Source organism: Chiloscyllium punctatum, chromosome 26, assembly GCF_047496795.1.
Source record: "Chiloscyllium punctatum isolate Juve2018m chromosome 26, sChiPun1.3, whole genome shotgun sequence".
Taxonomy (NCBI): Eukaryota; Metazoa; Chordata; class Chondrichthyes; order Orectolobiformes; family Hemiscylliidae; genus Chiloscyllium; species Chiloscyllium punctatum.
Window position 1 is genome coordinate 66,212,525 of NC_092764.1, and position 22,969 is coordinate 66,235,493.

Sequence of the window (22,969 nt, forward strand, 5' to 3'; positions counted from 1 at the left end):
TATATGTTTAGGGCTGTTAACAGAATTGAACAAACCCTCAGTGATGTATTATAAAGCGGAACAGTGCAACAAGTGAAAATAACATTGGGTCAGAGAACGAGAACCTTTGTCAACTATATTTTTAGGAGTCTCTTTGAGAGGAAAACGATGTTGAAGTTCCCAACCGTTTGTACACGGCTTTGTGCTGAGCTGACCTCTGGCGCAGTCATGGTTGATTGATTAAAGAGGTCATCGTATAAGGAAAGCAGATACGCTGGGATCCGTCTGAAAGTGTCAGTTTATCTTGGAGGATTTAGGTGGTCCGCTGCAGTTGAGTAAATAGTAACTGAGGAAACATTAGACTGTTGAACACCAAATTTGACTCCTGAGTAAACTAATCATCCGATTTCACAAATTACAACACATATCCGCAACTACTGCATCTCCATCTCCATGCAGTCCCCTCACAACACAAACACGCGTACACTCACACAGAAAATCCCCTCTTCACACCACGCCCCCATCACCCAGTCCCCAGAGAAACCCAACAGCCTGAGTGCACACCTACCCTCTTAACCCCAGGACACCTACCACTTCAAAACACTGCACCCAAAGCCACAAGATCCAACTCCCATCATCTCCTACTGCCTTCTCCAATATCTCCCAGTTTTTTGGAACCAGGCATGCATTGGCACCCCTTGTCCCAATATTCCCCCATAGCTACTTGTGAGTTAATAAACTCTGACCACCAGAGCCAACAAGCCCTTGCTCCACATCCGACATCTCACCATTCCATCAGCAGCTCTACACCTCCTTCCTGCCATCTTCGGCAATTCTTCCCAGCTATCAGTCATAACCCTCTCCATCTAAGCTCTAGGCACCTGCTGTACCTGGCACACTACCAATGTTGCACCTTATCTGGGATCCTACCCCCTATATACGTGAAAATTTACCTTCCTGGCAGCCTGCCGCATGTACATCTTGCACTTTACTTATTTGACACCTTAGCCCTATATCTACCTAGCATTTGCTTACCTTGAAACTCTGTACTAAGGTGACTATTAAAAAAAAATCCAGAAATTATTGAGTGTGGTGTCTGCAGAGACAATGGTCCACATTCATCTCTTTCTACAAACAGTTGGGTCTTCATTCGGTGAGAGAATTATCAGATCAATTTCATTATCGCAACGTTTATACAACAGTCAAACTTCCAACTGTTGTCTCAACACAGACTTGGGTTAAATATTCGCAAGAAAATTGTGCACCACACAACTTAGGACTGGATCTCTCTGATATTAGAATGAATCTTTCTCTGCACATTCTCTGCAGCTGTAAAACAACATTCTGCATTCTCTTTTGTTAGTCCAATGTACTTATGTAAGATATGACTCGTCTGGATAGAGCACAATACAATACTTTTCACTGAATCTTGATACATGTGACAATAAGAAATCAAATTAAATCAAATCAGATCATTGCTGGTTGTTAAAATTATTGCCCAAACCTTTTCTACCCACTTGCCCCCTGATATCATTACAAGAATAAGAACAGTTGGTAAGATCGTACTTTCTTTAAAGACATGCAGATTGTAGAGATATGGAGAGAAATGGAGAAGAGCCCTGAGCATCCACATACAAGGTGCTTTGTAGGGACAGGACACATAAAACAAGCTGTTCCATAAGGAAATTTGAGTACCTGTGGATGTTTAAATCGAAACACATTGAGCCTATGGTTAGACTTCTTTGGCTCCTTCCCTACCTAAATAAAGGTGATATGTTAGTAGTTTTCCAATCCTCTGGTGCTTCTCATGAATCTAAGGATTCCTGTAAGGTTACTACCAATACATCCAATATTTCCGTAATTACATTTCTTAGTATCCTAGAATGCAAAACTCTGTTGTACGCTCAGCATAAGCCAAAGGACTTTGTGAGATTGTGTGGGACATATACTGCTTATACTAGGGATGAGAAATTTCGGTTAACTGGTGAGACTGCAGAAATAGGGCCTGTTCTTCAGTTAAGAGGAATTGAATACAAGTATTCAAGACCATCATATAATCAATGAGAAGAAAATGCTCAAACTGTCATAATTTTAGTAACCAAAAAGTACAAGTGGAAAGTAATTGAGAAGGAAAGGAGAAGGGAGATGGTAATTTACTCACTGAGTTGTTACAACGTGGAATAACCTACCTGACAGTTCATAGAATTCCAACAGTGTGGATACAGGCTCCTGGGCCCAACAGGTCCACACTGACCCTCCAAAGAGTAACCCACCTGATAGTTATCCCTGACTAGTGCAACTAATCTACACATCCCTGAAAACTGTGGGAAATTTAGCATGGCCAATTCACCTAATCTTTTGACTGTGCAGACATGGGAAGAATGGGCAACTCCATACAGGCAGCTGCCCAAGGCTGGAACCGAATCTGGGTCCCTTGGCACTGTAAAGCAGCAGTGCTAACCATTGAGACATCACACCTCCCAGAATGGTGGGGGCTGATACAAGAGCAACTTCCAGAGAGGAAATGGATGAACCCTTGAAAAGAAAATGAAAAAAGAATTTCTCTGATCTCTTTGCTGATGGCACAACCATGCTCTACTCTATTGTGGCCTCAGAGATGCTCAGCTCAGATAGTGAAAGGTTAACGGGATCTAATCAAATTCTACTGCATGCCATCTCTTATATTCACTGTTTGATGGATCTGAGAATGAGAATGAAAGGGAACTTCAGAACTGTTTTCAGCTGCTCTCGGAATTGCCTCTGGGTCACGGTGTATATACAAGTGTTTGTGCAAGTACTGAGGAGCTGGAGTAAGTATCCAATAGTACCTGCAGTCGGGGGAAGTGGAGAATAACCATGCATTACTGCAATTCGTCGATATAGGAAACATGCCACATAAGGGGTCCATAAAATAATGAAGCTGCCTGAGATGGCAAAGAGTAAAACAATGGATTTTCTGCGTTTGTCCATCTCTGGGTCACTGGTCTTCTGCCTGTCACCGTCCTTCAGGAGTCTGCTGCGGGATTTGCTTGCGACTAAAACATTTCTGATGGTCAGAGTGTTCAAAAGAAGAATGATAACACATGGAAGTAAAGGGGATAGAAGGCGATGAAATACACTGTATAATGCCCAGAAGATTGAAGTGGAATACTCTGATTTGCTCATGCAAAACCATGGCAGGTTATTGAAGATGTACTTGGATTGGAATATGAAAAACCAGGGAATGCTTTCCAAATAGCTCAGCACACTCACTGTTCCAATAATCACGGCTGTAGTTTTCTCAGTGCAGTATCTAGTTTTAAGCTTCTGGCAGCAAATAGCCACAAATCGATCAAAGGTGAAAGCAACAGTCAACCAGACGGAATTCATTGTGGTTGCAGAAATGAACACTGTAACCAAACTACAGACATAAGTAATATCCAGGAAAGATACTGGGAAATACACGATAAGCCACCTGAGCAAAACATCAGATATGACAACCAAGAAATCAGCCATCGCCATTGCTATCAGGTACCACGTGATACATCTTGAGAGACTGCAGTTCCTCTGAGAAAGGATCACAACTGCCATCAGGTTAACTGCAATGAATAAACGAAGCCAAGTCGATTGGTTTAGTACATCAGTTGGACTAGACGTCCTGTTGAATTAGCTGCATTAAACATTTGATAATTATACTTGATTCTATTGTTTTTCAAAGACAATGATTTGAGAAAGTTTTTAAGAACAATTTTAAGAATTGTTCTTAAAAATAATTCTATCAACATTAAAAACACACATGAATGCTCCTCAAATATTCCACTGTAAACAATGGGCATCACCACCTCTGCATATACATTGTTCCATTAGCAGAACAGACCCTCCAGAGGTGGCAATGCATTGGCATACAATAAGGAGGGACTTTCTCTGGAAGTTAGATTAGAGTCTGTTCTGTATGGAAACAGACCAATTGGCCAACAAGGACAGAACCCCCCATGATCCTCATCTTCCCTTCCACCAACCTCTGTGTACACCGCATCACCCTACACCACTTCCACCAATTACAAACAGACCCCAACACTTGGGAGATATATCCCTCCGCTCCCCTACCAGCATTTCAGAGAGGCTATTCCCTTTGCAACTCCCTCATTAGGCTTATGCCCCCCACTAGCCCTCATATGACACCCAGCACCTTCTGCCACCACAGGGATTTCAAAACCTGCGCCCACACCTCCCCCCTTTACTTTCGTCCATGGCCCCAAAGAATCCTTCCACTCCAACAGAAATTTGCCTGTACCTCCACAAATGTCACCTACTGCATTCATTACCCCCGATGTGATGCCCTCTACATCTGGGAGACAGGACACCAACATTTAGATCATTTCAGTCAACATCGCTTGAACACCTGCACCAACCAATCCTACTGCCCTTTAGCTGAACACTTCAACTGCCCCTCCCACTCTAGCAAGGATATGTATGTCTTAGGCCTCCTCCATTGCCAAACCCTAACCACCTGATGCTTAGATGAGTAAATTCCCATGCAACTACACGAGATTAATGTGGATTTCACTAGTTTTCTCATTTCTCCTCCCCCACCTTATCCCTAAAGTGTGCAGCATCGTGTGGTTATTAGATTAAATTGGATTACGTTACAGTGTGGAAACAGACCCTTCGGCCCAACAAGTCCACACCGACCCGCCGAAGCGCAACCCACCCATACCTCTACATTTACCCCTTACCTAACACTACGGACAATTTAGCATGGCCAATTCACCTGACCCTGCACATCTTTGGACTGTGGGAGGAAACCGGAGCACCCGGAGGAAACCCACGCAGACAAGGGGAGAATGTGCAAACTCCACACAGTCAGTCGCCTGAGGTGGGAATTGAACCCAGGTCTCTGGCGCTGTGAGGCAGCAGTGCTAACCATTATGCCACCGTGCCACCCACCAAGAAAACATAATTGATATATCTGGTGCAGTTGTGCGCAGGCAAGTGAAGAAGTCTTGCTCGAACTTGTATATTAAATGTTGGTATATTGAGGTGCAAATTTGGTCCCCATGGCTGTTCCATGTTTCTGGATAGAGAACTAGTTGTCGAAGGTGAATACATAGTCGGGGAAGTAGTGGATGAGATGTAGGATGACATCTAGAAATTGGCAGTAGTTGGTATTGAGTACTGAGGCTGTTGCAATGATACAATCATCGTGAGGGATGCTGGTGTAGAGTAGCAAAACATCCACTGTGACAAGGAATGTTTCTGATTTGATTAGTCCATGGGTGCTGAGTTTCAGTTAGAAGAGTGTAATGTTGCCACAGAAGCTGGGGATTTCTTGTCCAATGAGTTTCAAGGTACCCTTGGCATAACCAATAATTTAGCAAGTCTTGCCACATCTGTGAAGAAAATTACAGTTCACATTTTTGGTCTAGGGATCATTCCTCTGATTTTTTTTTTCAAAGCAATACTACCAGACTGGCTAGACCTTTCAAGCAGTTTCTGTTTACTTCCATGTTATTTCAGTAATTTGGCTTATCTCCAGCACCACCTTATTTTTAATTTTTTGTAACGATCTCGTGGTGTTATTTAATCAAATGATAGGTCATCCCTTTAATTGTATTCAGCCGTTTTCACTTTACTCACACACTCTTGTTTACCTGCAGACTTTTTAATCAATCCTTCACTCACAATTTGCATGAGTTTTTGATCTCTCCATTCTTAAATACTGTATTCTGTGTGCCTGTCTCTCCCTTTATCTGATGAAGAGACTACACTCTGAAAGCATGTGATTTCAAATAAACCTGTTGGTCTATAACCTGGTGTTGTGTGATTTCTGTTGTTGTCCTCAATGAACAAGCTGGGAAACTTCAATGTTCACCACCTGGAGTGGCTCTGCACGAGTTAAGAGCTGTTCAGGTCTGAAAGGATATTGCTGTTAGACTGCTTGCGGCAGGTTCTGGATTAGTGGTGCTGGAAGAGCACTGCAGTTCAGGCAGCATCCAAGTAGCTTCGAAATCGACGTTTCGGGCAAAAGCCCTTCATCAGGAATAAAAGGAAGGTGGTGATGGAACCAAGAAAGGGGCAAAAGACATACTTAACCTCATTCTTACGAATCTGATGGCTGCAGATGCATCAGCCCATTACAATATCTACACGAGTGACCACCACACAGACCTGGTGCAAAGGAAGTCTCACCGACACATTGAGAATACTCTCCATCATTCTGTGAGGCACTATCACTGTGTCAAATTACAGACTTCAAACAGTTGTAGCAACTCAAGACTGGGCATCAATGAGACTCTGTGGGTCATCATCATCAGCAGAAACATTCTCTAACACAATTTGCAACCTCAGAGCCCAACATATCGGCCACTCCTCCATTGCCATCATCAGCCCTAGCTGAATGGAGAATGCAGAAGGACATGCCAAGATCAGCACCAGGGAGACCTAACAATGAGTTGGCAACATGGCAAAGCTACCAAACCCGACTAAATGGGCATCAAACCGCATAAGCAGCAAGTGATAAAATGATTTAATTGACCCCACAGCCAATGACTCCAATCTACAATATCCAGTAACGCATTGTGATGGACAATTTAAATAATCACTGGAGGAGTCAGAGACTATACAAATATTCGCATCCTCAACGATGGGAGACCGCAACTCATCAGTGCAAGAAATAAGCCTGAAGCATTCACAACAATCATTCACCAGTAATGCCAAGTGGATGATCCATTTGGCCTGCTCCAGTGGTCCACACCATCACAAACAACAATCTTCAGCCCACTTAATTGATTTCACGTGATATCACAAAATAGCTGGGGGCACTGTATAATGCAAAGGAATTGGGTCATGACAACATCCCAGCTTTCGTACAAAAGACGTACTTCAGAAGTTAACCCCATTCATGCTCTTCCAGTTCAGTTTTAACATCGGCAGCTACCTTACAATATGGAGAATTGCCCAAGTGTGCCCCGTATGTAAAAAGCAGGATAAATCCAACTTGGCCAATCTCTGTCCCATCACTCTGCTCTTGACCATCAGTAAAGTGACAGAAGATATTATCATCAGTGCTATCGAGCAGCACCACTCAGCAGTTAGCACCCACTGACACTCTATTTGAAGTCCTCCAGACCTACTCAGATCCTGACCTCATTATATAGCCTTGTTTCAAGGATGAAGGGGCTGAATTCCAGAGGAGAAGTGAGAATGATAGCCTTTGATGCCAAGGCTATATTTATCTGAGTGTGGCGTCAAGGAGTCAGCTGGAATCTATGCATCCCAGAAAGCAAATTCTCCACTGGTAGAGTTATACCTGGCATATAAGAAAATGATTATTGTTGCATGAAGTCAGTCATCTCAGCTCCAGGACATCACTAAAGATGTTCCTAAGGATGGTGTCCTTGGTGCAAGTACTATTCATGTCTCAGATTCTGAAGGGGTCTATGTTCAAATGCAACAAGATCAAGACAATGTCCAAGGTCAGGCTAAGAAGTGGGAAGTAAACTTTACACCACACGATGGTTAACTCCAGTTAGGGACAATTTAATCATCACCGCTTGGTATTCAGCACAATTGCCATCACTGAATTCCCTATTATCAACATCCTTGGAGTTACCTTGACTAGAAACTCAACTGGACTCACCATGTCATTATAATTGCTCAAAGAACAAGTAAGAGACGAGGAATACTTCAATGAGTAACTCCCCTCTTGACTCCCAAAGCCTGACCAACATTTACAATGTACAATTCAGGAGTGTGATGGAATACTTTCCGCTTGCCTGGATTGTTGCAGCTCCAAGAACACTCAAAAAGTTTGGAGCCATCCAGGAAAAAAGCATTGTCCTTGTTTGGTATCACAAGCACAAGAATTCACTACCTCCACCACCAACATTTTGTTGCTGTAGTGTGTATTATCTACAAGATCCAAGGTGGCTAATTGTCCAAGTTAATTTAACAGCAACTTCCAAACCCATGATTACTTCCATCTGGCAGATACATGGGAATGCCAGCAACTGCAAGTTCCCCACTAAGCACTCATCATCTTGATGTGAAAAAGAAAGAGGCATGGCTTATGTACAGACAGCTGGGATCAACGGAATCCATCGACGTAGAGTTTACTGAAGAAGGAAAGCAGGAGTTTACTGAAGAAGGAAAGCAGGAGGGTGAAAAGGAGGGGGCATGAGAAAGACTTGGCCAAGAAAATTAGGGTGAATTCAAAGAGGTTATTTAAGTATATTAAAGAAAACAGAATAACTATAGAGAGACTAGGACCCCTCAAGGACCAAAGGGAACATGTACGGGTGGAAGGGCAGGATATGAGCGAGATCTTCAATGAATATTTCTTCTCTATCTTCACCATAAAAAATCTTGGGAACTGGGCAAGTTAGTGTTGACATCTTGGGGACAGTCCATGTCACTGTAGAGGATATATTGAACATATGAAAGTGCATTAATATATCTTCTGGTCATGACTAGTTATATCCAAAAAAAACTTCAAAATGCTAGAGATAAAATTGCAGAGTCCTGGCAGATATTGTTGCATCATCATTAGCCCGGAAGACTGGACGGTTGTGAATTTTGTCCCTTATTCAAGAAGGCTTCAAAGAAAAACCTGGGAGCTACAGACCAGTAAGTTTAACATCAGTGTTAGGAAAGATGCTTCAGAAGATTCTGAGGGATAAGATATATATGCATTTGGTAAAAACAGGGTTTGATTATGAAGAGTCAGCATGGCTTTGTGCCTTACAAATTTGTTCAAGTTCTTTGATGAAGTAACCAGGAACGTTGGCCAGGGCAGGGCAGGAGACGGAATCTATATGGATTTCAGTAAGGCCTTTGACAAGGTTCTACATGATATGCTGCTCTGGAAGGTTACATCACATGGAATCCAAGGGGGCGGATTTGAAGTGGGAGGATTAAGGAAGGGCTCATTCCCGAAACGTTGATTCTCCTGCTCCTTGGATGCTGCCTGACCTGCTGCGCTTTTCCAACAACACATTTTCAGCACATGGAATCCAAAGCGAGCTGGCAAAATGGATTCCCAATTGAGTTGATGGTGGGAAGCAGAGGGTAATAATAAAAAGATGCTTGTCAGACTGGAGGCCTGTGACCAGTGGTTATACTTCAGGGTTCAGTGCTGGGCCCATTCCTGTTTGTTATCTATATCACTGATTTGGATGATAAGTACGACGCAAGATTAGTAAGTTTGTGGATGACAGTAAAATGCGAAATATCAAAGAAAAGTGAGAAAGGTTATCAGAAATTGTAGCAGGAACTTGACCAGCTGAAGAAGTGGGCCGGGAAATGGTAAATGGAGTTTAATATAGATAAGTGTGAGGTATTTTATTTTGCAAAGGCCAATCAAGGTCTGAGTTTCATGGTGAATGGTGGGGCTTTATGGAGTGTAGTAGAACAGAGGGCCCTTAGTGTTCAGGTGCACGGTTCTCTGAGAGTGGAGTCACAGGTAGACAGGGTAGTGGGCGGCATGGTGGCACAGTGGTTAGCACTGCTGCTTCACAGCGCCAGAGACCCGGATTCAATTCCCGCCTCAGGTGACTCTCTGTGTGGAGTTTGTACGTTCTCCCTGTGTCTGTGTGACTTTCCTCCGGGTACTCCGGTTTCTTCCCACAGTCCAAAAATGTGCAGGTTAGGTGAATTGGCCAAGTTAAATTGCCCGTAGTGTTAGATGAAGGGGTAAATGTAGGGGATTGGGTCTGGGTGGTTGAGCTTCGGCGGGTCGGTGTGGACTTGTTGGGCCGACGGGCCTGTTTCCACACTGTAAGTAACCTAATCTAATGAAGAAGGCTTTTGGCACACTGGCCTTCATCAGGTAGGGCACCGAGTATAGAAGTTGGGAAGTCATGCTGTAGTTATATAGGACATTGGTGAGGCCACATTTGGAGCATTGTGTTCAGTTTTGGTCATCTTGCTATAGAAAGGAGGTTATTAAACTGGAAAGAGTGCAGAAGATATTTACAAGGATGTTGCCTGGACTCAACGGTCTGAGTTATAGGGAGAAGCTGGACAAGCTAGGACTTTTTCTTTAGAGCATAGGAGACTGAGATAGGGGAGAACTTATAAAATTGCCTACTATCATAAACGGCTGGGTAGAGTGAATCCACTCAGTCTTTTTCCCAGGTTTGGGGAATCAAGGAAGAGAGGACATCAGCTAAGGTTAGAGGGGGAAAATAAAAGGGCACTTGAGGGGTAATGTTTTTACATAGATGGTGGTGTGCATATGAAATGAGCTGCTCGCGGAAGTGGTTAAAGTGGGTCCATTACCAACATTTAAATGTCATTTGGACAAATACATGGATATAGGTTGAAAAAGATATGGGCCAAGTGCTGGGAAATGTGGTGAACATCTTTTTTGGCATGGACTGGTTTGGGGCTGAAGGGCCTGTCTCCATGCTGTTGAAGCAGGTGACTCTATATATCACCATTCCTTCACTGTTGATGGGTCAAAATTGTTTATTCTTGACTGTGTGTCTGTCTACACCACATAGGCACAGCAGTAGCTCAGGAAGGTAGCTCATCACCACCTTAGATTACTTACAGTGTGGAAACAGGCCCTTCGGCCCAACAAGTCCACACCGCCCCGCCAAAGCGTATCCCACCCATACCCCTACATCTACATCTACCCCTTAACTAACACTACGGGCAATTTAGCATGGCCAATTCACCTGACCTGCACATCTTTGGAGTGTGGGAGGAAACCGGAGCACCCGGAGGAAACCCACGCAGACACGGGGAGAACGTGCAAACTCCACACAGTCAGTCGCCTGAGGTGGGAACTGAACCCGGGTCTGTGGCGCTGTGAGGCAGCAGTGCTAACCACTGTGCCACCGTGCCGCTAACCACCTTCTCAAAGGCAAACTAGGGACAGGCAATAAATGCTGGATAGCCCGTAACACCCATGACCCATGAGTAAATAAAGTAAGTATTACTTACTTTATCTCAGATAAAAGTACATAGGAGGATGAGTTGTCTGTCCAGTACTGAAGTCTAGAGACTTTGCATATGATCATGGCTTAGCAGATTATGGTGCTAACTGCATTAGCCTGTGTAACATAAAGGCAGGAACTTCCAAACAGTGAAAGTGGCTTTTCAGGATAACTCACCCCCAGACAATGAAATATTTGCCAATGATCACTGAAATTAGAAGTTCAATTATTATTCTTTTTCATTCAATGCCAAAAGCTCTTTTTCTAGATACTGGCTCTCATCACAAAGTTGCATGTTGCCATGCCTAATTAATCACCATCACCTGTTTTCACTGTTTGAACATAGAATAAATTATCTAAAATGGGATTACACACAGCAAGTACATTAGAGACGTTGATATCTTCAAGTTAGGTTTTATTGCATTAACTAAACTGAATAAGATATGAAGAAATATCATAAAGTTTTTTTAGTTACCATTACATTACAAAGTACCCAATTGGATCGTAACTGATTTGGAAAAACATTAAGGTCAGATTGATTAAACAGTGTTGGAAGAGACACATTTCTTATTATTGGTATGGTTTTGAGCATCATTCTTGCCCAGATTATGGGTTACATTCAAAATGGTCGACCAATTTCACAAACATGGACAGATGATACTTACCAGGGACTCCAATAACCACGAGCACAGGACAGTAAATGAACTCAATATCAGCAACTGTTTGTAACGCATTGAAAGGATACTTCATTTTCAGTGTCAAATAATCCAATCTTAACATGAAACTGTCACCAACTCATGGAGTTAATATAAATAGCAACCAAATTCTCCAAGGACACAATTAGGTTGATATTACTTACAGTCTCATGAACAAACAGATGTAAAACCTCCAAAAAAAGGTATTGGAACACATGGTAGAAATACTTAATGTGGACTGGGATCACAAAAACACAAGGCATCCAGAAAATAATTTCTGCAAAGCATACGTGTGAACATTGCTAGAATGTTCTATGAAGTTGCAGACTTGATTTCACAGGTAGCCACAGTATATCCATTTCATTCTTTCCTGGGAGGGGGCATCCTTGGCAAAGCCAGAATTTGCTGCAAACCCCGAAAGATCCTTGGTTAGTACTCCGAAGGTGATGGTGGGTTCTCTTCTGGTACCACTGGTTTCCAATTTGGGCATGTAAGCACTTCATTAAGATGGAGATTGAGTAACTGATTCTGACACGAGAGTCCTGAATCTTAGAAAAGGAAACTACAGTGATAAGAGGCTTGAGTTTCAGATGATGGATTGTGAAAGGTTGCTGAAGGAATGACAGTTGATAGGCAATGGAAAACATTAAAAAAGCAAATGGGTGAACTCCAAAAATTACATATTCCTGTCTGGTGCAAGATTGCAAAGGGAACACTTGTCAAATCTTGACTTATGGAGAAAGTTAGAGGGTCTTAAAAACAAAGAGAAACATACACATTGCCAAGTAAAAGCAGTAGACATGAGGATTGGGAACAATTTCAAGTCATCAAAGGAGGTTCAAAGTCTTGCTTAAGAAAATGGAAAAGAGAACATGAGAGTAAGTTTATGGGGAACATAAGAACTGACTGTAAAGCTTTCTATGAAAGTGCAAATACAGAAAGACTGAGGAAAGCAAATGTAGGTCCCTCGCAGTTAACCCACAGTTAGAAGTTTATAATATGGAAAAAAAACTGATGACCTGTATTTATATTTCACTTCTATCTTCACAAAGGAAGACATGAATAAGATACCAGAAATTAGAGGAAATGCAGGGTTTAGTGAGAGGGAGGAACTGAAACAAACATACATTCTTAGAAAAAAAATGCTTGAGAAATTGATGCAAAAAGGACCAGGGTCTGATAATCTACATCCAGAGAACCGAAAAAAGTGACTATTGAAATAAAAAATGCATTGGTGGTCATTTTCCAAGATACTTCAGACTCTGGAACAGTTCCCTACTGTTTGAAAAAGGAGCGAGAAAAAAAACAGCGAATCGTAGACCGGTGAGTCTAACTTCCATATTGGGAAAATGCTCAAGTGCATTATGAAAAAATATTATACTAGAGCACTTTAAAATCACTGTAGAATTTCAGATAGTCTACATCGAGTTGCAAAGGGGTCATCATGCCTCACAAATCTGCTGAAATTCTTCTGCAATTTAACTAATAGAGTTGGTTGGGGTAGTTAATAGTTCTGGTTTATTGGGACTTTAAAAAGGCTTTAGATAAAGTCCCACATAAGATGTGAAAAATAAAAGTTCATGGGATTGGGGTAGTGTATTGAGTTGGATAGAAAATTGATGAGCAAACAGGAAACAAATAGTAGGAATAAATGGGTCTTTTTATGAATAGCATGCGGTGACTAATGGGGTACTGTAGGGATCAGTACCGGCACCCAAGCTATTCATAATACGGATAGACGAGAGAGCTAAACGTATTATCTCAAATTTAATACAAATCTGGATGGAAGGATAAGCTGTGAGGACGATGCAGAGATGTTGATGTGCGATTTGGGCCGGCTGACTGACCGGCTCAATGCATAGCAGATACAGTACAATGGAAATTGCGAAGTTATCCCTTTTAATAACAAAATATGTAGGGAGATTAGTATTTGGAAGGCTGCAAGTTGAAGGAGAGATACGTTCAATTACACTGGGGTGCCCTTGTGCACCAGTCGCTACAATTAAACCCACAGGTGATGCAGGCAGTGAAGGAGGAAAGCTGTATATTTGCCTTCAGAGTAAGAGGTTTGGAATGCAAGAATAAGTATCCCCTGCCGTAATTATATAAGACATTGGTAATGCCAACTTGGAATACTGTCTGCAGCTTTATTGTCCTTAGCTAACGAAGGATGGTCTTGTGAAGAATGAAGTTTTGCTCCAGGAGTAGATCTTTCCTCATAGTTCTTTGTCTTCTCTAAAGACAAGATCAGAGCACTTTCTTTGTGAATCTTGGTTTTAAGAGCTCCTCCTGCAAAATCCTTTGTTCTGCTGACTTTATCTCAAAGTATACTCTTCCTGCAAAACTCCTCTGGCACTCGGCCAATGAATTAACCAAACCCTGATCACACCATTCAGTTACAGCCAATGGAGTTTGATTGGTGAGCAATTCTAAAATGTTAAACAGCCACATTCCATGCACTATACAAGGTAATGTCAGACTATCACTTACCTTATTTGGTCAACACAGGAAACTGCAGGTCACAGCTGAGAGAACAGGTCATACCATGCCTTGGCTGCAGTTCTAACTGATGACAGAGTTTCAACTAACTTGACCAAATTCACAGCATGCTTGATTGCAGCTCTTGATCAATCTCGTAAACATTTCTCCTGCTGGCCACCTGTCTACAATCCCAACACTCCAAGCAAAATGTAAGCAACTAACTCACAGGTGAGTATTTGAAATCAGTCAAATTACCTATTAATGTATCTCTAATATTAAGCTTTTGCAATTATTAAACATTCTTGCTTAACTGTTGTGTTACTTCTCATTCTCATTTAACAAATTGAATTGTAAAAATTATTAAAAAGATTAAATCATATGATATGATTAAATCATGGTGGCATGGTGGCACGCTGGGTCAGGGATGGCATGGTGGCTCAGTAGTTAGCACTGCTACCTCATAGCACCATGGGTTTGGGGTTCTATTCCTGCCTGTCTGTAATCTCAAATTACTTGTTTGAAACTACTTTTCCCATTATGAGATATAAATGCCTTACTAAATGAAGTATAAAAGACCAGTGCGTCCCACATCAGTGGAAGGGAAACTATTGGACAAAATCCTGAAGGAGTGACTTAAGATAAACTTGGAAAGGCATGGGTTAATTCAGGAACATCAGCATGGATTTGTCGGAGAGAGGTCATATCTATGAAGTTAGTTTGAGAATTTTTTTGAAAATCTATTCATGTATGTGGATGAGGGAAGTTTAGTTGATGTGGTTTGTATGGATTTTCTCAAAGCTTTTGACAAGAACCCACAGGGTGGCCGATTGAGAAGATTAAATAACATGGAATTCAGAGAAACCTGGTGAGATGAATCAGAACCTGGCTGAGTAATAGACACAAAGGCTGTTTGAGTGACAGGAGACCAGTGTCCAGCATTGTACCATAAGGAGCAGTACTGGGACACTTATTTGGGTTAGAATTGATTTTAACAAGTTCAAAGGGAACAATTCAGCTATGGTCCCAGAGACATGTTGGAAGAGCAACAGGGAGATTAAGAAATGAATTAGGACAGCAAACAGGTCGAATAAAACAGGACTCATGGTCAGGACTCAGGAGAACACAAAACTTCTTTATAAATACATTAAAGGAAAGTGGTTATTCAGGGAAAGATATAAGATAAATACATAAATGATTGAGATGAAAATGTAGGGGAATGTTAGGAAAGTTGGCAAATGACACCAAGTTTGGTAGGGTGGATAGTTAAATGTGAAGAAGATGTTTGGAGGTTGCAAGAAAATATAGATGGATTGGTCAGGTGGACAGATCAGTGGCAGATGGTAATTAAACCCGAAAAGTCCAAGTTGATACAGTCTAGAGAAAGAAACAAGAAAAGGTCACATTTTATGAGTAGCTCAGAGGAACAGAGATGCCTTAGGGTAATTATTCACAGATCGATGAAGTCAGCAGATCATGCGAACAGGATATTAAGAACAAAGAACAAACAGAAGCACAGCACATGAACAGGCCTTTCGGCCCTCCAAGCTTGTGTCGATCATCATGCCCTAACTAATCCAAACAACAAACCTTCTATCCTTATTCGGTCCATATCCCTCTATTCCTGTAACCATCCAGATACTTCTGAAATGTCACCAACGTGTCTGTTCTCCCACTGTGTTCTAGGCTACTACCACTCTCTGCATGAAAACCTTCACTCACACATCTTCCTTAATCTTTCCCCCTTACCCTGAACGTATGCCCCCTTTTGATTGAAACAGCAAAACTGGGCAAAAGCCACTTATCATCTACCTTATCCATGCCTCTCATAATTTTGTAGAACTCTTAGCTGAGGTCTTTCCAGTGTAAACTATCCTTGTTGCTTTAAACCTTCTTCGTAGCCAATGCCCTCGAGATTAGGCAACATCCTGATGAACCTTCTCTGCACTCTTTCCAAGGCTTCAACATCCTTCTGGTAGTTCAAAACTGTATACAGTACTTCAAATATGGCCGAATAAGAGTTTTATACACCTGCAACATGGTTTGATAACTCTTATACTCTATGATGAAGCCAAGCATGACATATGGCTTTTTAATTACCTTGGCAGCTTATGTTACCATTTTTAGGGAACTGTGGACCTGCATGCCAAGATCTGTGTGTACGTTAATGTTCCTAAGGATTCTGCCATTTTCAGTGTAATTCACGCCTAAATTTGATCCTCCAAAATGCATCCCTTCACATTTGTGTGGAATAAACTCCTTCTGCCATTTCAGTGCCCAATCGCCAATTATCTGCATTATCAGCAATTCCACAAATCTTTATGTCATCTGCAAACTTTATAATCAGACCACTCACATTTTCTTCCAGATCATTTATGTGTACAAGAGAGGATCTATGACTGATTCCAGTGGAACACCACTATTGATCGGTCGCCATTCTGAAAAACACCCTCCACTATCCCCTGTCTTCTATGAACAAGTCAGATTTGTATCTATCTAGCCGGCTTACCCCAAGTCTCATGTGATTTAAGTTTTGTACCAATCTGCCACATGGCTCAATGCCTTACTAAAGTGCCCATAAATACACCCCTTCCCTCATCAACAATCCTTATCATCTTTAAAAAAAAATCAATCAGGATTGTCAGAGATGCGCTTCCCCATAAGAGAAACATACTGCCTATCACTAACTAGTCCATTTTCTTCCAAATGTGTATACATTTTGTCCCTCAGTATCTTCTCCAAGAGGGAACTAACGCGTTTCTCATTGAGCGAAGAAGGATGAGAGGCAACATCATAGAGGTGTACAAGATGATGAGAGGCATAGATAGAGTGAATAGACAGAGACTTTCCAGAGGGTGGAAATGGCTATGACAAGGGTGCATAATTTTAAGGTGATGGGAGGAAGATTTAGGGGAGATGTCAGGGAGTGTTTCTTTACACAGTGAGTGGTGTGTGTGTGGATTGCACTGCCAGCGGTGATAGGAGAGTCAAATACATTAGGGACATTTAAATGACTTTTGGATAGGCATAAGGATGATTGTAAAATGAATGGTACGTAGGTTAGTTTGATCTTAGAGTGGGATAAAGCATCAACACAACATAAGGCCCAAAGGGCCTGTACTGTGCTGTACTGTTCTATGTTCTATATTCTAAGGCATATGGGATACTTGCTTTAATTGGGTGTGGCACTGTCAGAGCAAGGGGGTAATGTCGGAGTGGTACAGAGTGTTGGTCAGGTCACAGCTGCAGTTCTGTTCACTGGGAAGAATGTGATCGCACTTGATGGTATACAGAGGAGGTTCACCAGAATATTGCCTGGATTGGAACAATTGAGATATAAGGAATCATTCGATAGATTTGGATTGTTTTTGTCAGAGCAGTTTGACATGTATAAGATTATTAGGGATATGGCGGGGAGCAGCTATTCACTTTGATTGAATTTTAGGGTAAGTGGCAGGAAATTCAGCAGGGATTTGAGAGAAAGAAAATCACTCTGCAGGTCGTGAGAATCTGAAATGTACCACCTGGGACGGTAGTGGAGGCTGGAAACCCTACAATCTTTAAAACATATTTGGATGTCTGTCAGTTTTAGCCAGAATTCCCTGACTGCACAGACTGTCCAGGTTTCTGTGCCTGTCTCTGCTGGCATCTCACTGACATCAGCCATCTGCCAGTGCATCAACTCACTGGATCAAAAGAGAATTTGCATCTTCTCTTAAAATCAGAATCTAAAATACGCTCTGCTGTTCTGGGAGGTTGTACTAATATGACTGGGTGATAAACAAAAACCATCTTAAACTCAATCAGGTGCATTTTAAATTGTTCTTGTAAATGTCCAGTACGATCATGCAAATAATTGTCTATTTCTTTGACCAAATAAATGAATACCTATCAATGTGTATAGGATAGTCAAGCAACCCCCTGCATGTATATATGTGCTGCGGGTCTGGCCCATTCCCAGAACCTGCACCATTGCAGTCACCAAAGCCATCTTCCACTTAACCTAGAGGTCTAAGATAGACCAGGTCCACAGGGATGCCATGTACAAACCTGTGCATGTTCCAAACACTGCCCTCACCTTTATGGCCACCTTAATGCTCAGCAGCAGCATCAAGCTGTGCGTACCCCCTCGGTACTGAAACACCAAGTGTGACTCATTACTGAGGTTTGAAAAGGTCCCAAGTATTGTGAAGGATGGGGCTGGCCTCACCACTGCACAACACTCCAAGTAGTTGGAATATTCCGTAATACCTGTGCTTTCTGAAGAAATTTGGCAAATAAAAACCACCTTTGACCACAAATCCATCAGGAATCCATCAGGCACGCGGTATCCTTGAGACCCTGCTGGAAAAGGAGAGGGTGAACCTGTTAGGTTCTTCCATAAACAGACTTTCAAAGTCATTTCACAAAATGACTCATCACCAGAACTTTCTAACAAGCATCACGACATTGCTTGACTGATATTGATAAGTGAGACCCTTCATGACTTTCTCATGCTGGCCTTTAAACAGCTGCAGGGAGGTAGAGACTGTCACACATTTCCAGATATAATGTGCATTTGGAAAGGATGTCTGGAGAGTGATACCATGGATTTGTCATGGTTCATCCTGAGCAGCTCAATGACACAGGACTCTGTGCTCTCAGAACTATTCACCGGGATACACACTGACACATACATTGACTGAGACTACAGGACCATCAACTCAGTGAAAGGTACTCTTTCATCTGTCAGAAACTTGTTGGCCTTCCAGAGCAAGGAGTTGACAGCAACCAGGTATTGCAGACTGGGACATTGCAAGGTACAGGGCTATCTGCTGAGGGGCACACTAAAGCTTAAGGTGCTGACACTAAGATGCAATGGTGAATGACCATCAAATATGGTCTTTCAGCAGAAGTTAAATGGGGACACATTCTGTTATTGGACTCACCTGGTAAACGCCCCATCTCTCTGATGTGTCCTAGGAATTATAGTTTGACTAGTGGCCATAAACCCTGATCCGAAACTATTCCACTGTTAAACACGACAACAGTTGTCATTGTTCTGGATCACACGAGTGTCCAGGAGATCACACATTGCACAATCATAACATGCCTCATGCCTTGAAAGCTTCATTGCACTAACATAGCAATTAATGCCTCTAATCATTATTACTAACATAATGATTTCAGCCTTTGAATCCAATAAACCTCACTCCTTTTCAATAAGATAAGCGCACAATTTATCAATTATAATCAGCCAACACTACTATCAATAATCATTATCATTGCTTGTAAACCTTAGTTTGTACTGCTTTTATTCAGGGTTTTAGATGGAATTTGAAGATCAACGAACAAGATATCCACCAACAAACCACTGCTTTGGTTCCTAAAATGGCAGAAATTATTTTCTCTCAGTATAGGTCTGCTCTACTCCTGTTGACACTGGACTGGACTCAACTGGACTGTTCTGGGATCGAGTGGACTGGAGTGGACAGGACAGCTCTGTGAAATGACGCTGACTGTCTCTGGTTTTCCATTCATCTGATCCTCAGATATTGACTGACTATGTGAAAGCACGATCCAGGCAGAAGCCTTCCTCAAAGCTATGAAGGAATTAGTTGTGAGCTTGCAATGCCAAGGCACACAAGGCTATGGGCTGATGCTGAAAAGTAGATTTAGAATAGGTGATTGTTTTTGACTGGCGCAGGCACAATGGACTGAATTGCCTTTCACTGTGTGAGAGATCTCTATGATTCCATGGGCCCCCTTTTTGCTCGCTCTTATAACTGATGGTGATTACTTCTCGGTTCTCTATCCACTCACTGCTCTGACTAATGCAGCCTGTATCCAGACCTTGCGTTTGCACTCTTCTAACTAACACTCATTTTCCGCAGGTCCGAATCTCACTTGCTGCTCTAACTGATGCTGACTGCATCCACATATTCCTTTCACTCACTGTCTTACTCTATTGCCTACACCCTGCTTGCAACAACTTTTCAAAAATCTCTTCTGAGAAAGCAGGATTCTGGGTAATTCAAGATGGAGGACTGGAAAAAATTCTGGCTGTAAGAGTTGCTCATTTTTTGAGGTATTTAATGTGTTGGATGTGATTTCCTCGAATTCCAGGAGCAGCAATTACTGTTTTATTGGAACTTAGGAAAAAAAAGTCAAAACAACAGCAGTTTAAAAGGAAGAAGAGCAGACAAAGGAAGCACATGGTGAGGACAGTGCAGGAGAGAGAGAGAGAGAGCAGAGAGCAGAGAGCAGAGAGCAGAGAGCAGAGAGCAGAGAGCAGAGAGCAGAGAGCAGAGAGCATCTGGGAAAATTAACAAAAAGTGAAATTTACAACTAATCTTGGAGGAACTGTTGGGTGAGTTTCACAGCACAGAATAAGATAATTTAATTGTTATTTTAAGTCTGTCCAAGAGAAAGGCTGCAGTAGTGAGTATAGTGGATTCTTTCTTGATTATATGTTTTTGGAGATAAGTCACTTGATTAAACTTAAAATATAACTCATAGCTATTAATTTAACCTGGGGCAGTGTTTGTAGAGGAATAAGATGGTGTTATTTTCTGGGTCTGTAGATTGTGAAGGAGCAAAAATCGCCTTTGCAGTGATATGTACTTCTTTTCAGATGTGGGAGTTTAAAGAGAGTTTAAGGGTTACTGTGGATTATATCTGCCATAAATGCTGTTGGATGCAAATCTTATCACATCGAGTGGATTGGTTGGAGAGACAGATAGAAGCGATGAGGAATTTGCAACAGCAACAGTATGTGATGGATGGCAGTTATAGGAAGGGGAGAAAGTCTCAGATACAGACACATAGATGAGTTAACTCCAGGAAGCGTAATAGAGGTAGGCAGCTAGTGCAGGAGTCTTTTGTCGATATACCTATTTCAAACAGGTTTGCTGTTTTGGAAAATGTAGGGGGTGATGGATTCTCAGGGGAACGTAGCACAAACAGCCAAAGTTTCTGACATTGAGACTGGTTATAATGCAACGAGTGGTACGAGGGCTTCTAAGAGATCGATTGTGTTCGGGGATTCAGTAATCAGAGGTACAGGCAAATGTTTCTGTGGCCAGCAGAGAAAAAGCAGAATGGTGTGTTGTTGCCCTGGTGCCAGGATCAAGGATGTCTCAGAGACACTGTGGAATGTTCTCATGGGGGAGGAGGGCCAGCAGGTGGTCATTGTCCACATTGGAACCAACGGCATTGGAAGGGAAAAGGTTGAGACTCTGAAGGGAGATTACAGAGAGTCCGGCAGATATTTAAAAATGATGTCCTCAAGGGTAGTAATATCTGGATTACTCCCAGTGCTATGAGCTGGTGAGGGCAGGAATAGGAGGATAGAGCAGATGAATGCATGGCTGAGGAGCTGGTGTATGGGAGAAGCATTCACATTTTTGGATCATTGGAATCTCTTTTGGGGTAGAAGTGACGTGTACAAGAAGGACGGATTGCATATAAATTGGAAGGGGACTACTATACTGACAGGGAAATTTGCTAGAACGGCTTGGGAGGATTTTAACTCATAAGGTGGGACCCAGGGAGGTAGTGAGGAAAGAGATGGATCTGAGATGGGTACAGCTGAGAACAGAAGTGAGTCAAACAGTCAGGGCAGGCAGACACAATGTAGGACTAATAAATTAAACTGCATTTATTTTAAGGCAAGGGGCCTAACAGGGAAGGCAGATGAAATCAGGGCATGGTTCGCAACATGCGACGAGGGTATAATAGCAATTACGGAAACATGGCCCAGGGATGGGCAGGACTGGCAGCTTAATGTTCCAGGATACAAATGCTACAGGAAGGATAGAAAGGGAGGCAAGAGAGGAGGGGGAGTGGCATTTTTGATAAGGGATGGCATTACAGCTGTGCTGAGGGAGGATATTCCTGGAAATACATCCAGGGAAGGTATTTGGGTGGAACTGTGAAATAAGAAAGCGGCAATCACCTTATTGGAATTGAAGTATAGACCCCCAATAGTCAGAGGGAAATTGAGAAACAAACTTGTAAGGAGATCTTAGCTATCTGTAAGAGTAATAGGATAGTTATGGTAGGGGATTTTAACTTTCCAAACATCGACTGGGAGTGCCATAGTTTAAAGGATTAGATGAAGAGGAATGTCTTAAGTGTGTACAAGACAGTTTTACATAGAACATAGAACATAGAACAATACAGCGCAGTACAGGCCCTTCAGCCCTCGATGTTGCGCCGATCAAAGCCCACCTAACCTACACTAACCCACTATCCTCCATATACCTATCCAATGCCCGCTTAAATACCCATAAAGAGGGAGAGTCCACTACTGCTACTGACAGGGCATTCCATGAACTTACGACTCGCTGAGTGAAGAACCTACCCCTAACATCAGTCCTATATCTACCCCCCCTTAATTTAAAGCTATGCCCCCTTGTAATAGCTGACTCCATACGTGGAAAAAGGTTCTCACTGTCAACCCTATCTAACCCCCTGATTCAGTATGTGGATGTACCTACTAGAGAAGGTGCAAAAGTTGACCTATTCTTGGGAAATAAGGCAGGGCAGGAGACAGGTGCCAGTGGGGGAGCACTTTGGGGCCAGCGACCATAATTCTATGCGTTTTAAAATAGTGATGGAAAAGGATATACCTGATCTAAAAGTTGAAGTTCTAAATTGGAGAAAGGCTAATCTTGATGGTATTAGGCAAGAACTTTTGAAAGCTGATTGCAGGCAGATGTTCGCAGGTAAAGGGATGGCTGGTAAATGGGAAGCCTTCAGAAATTAGATAACAGAGAAAGGATATTCCTGTCAGTGTGAAAGGGAAGGCTGGTAGCTATAGGGAATGCTGGATGACTTAAGAAATTGAGGGTTTGGTTAAGAAAAAGATCGCATCATATGTCAGGTATAGACAGGATAGATCGAGTGAATCCTTAG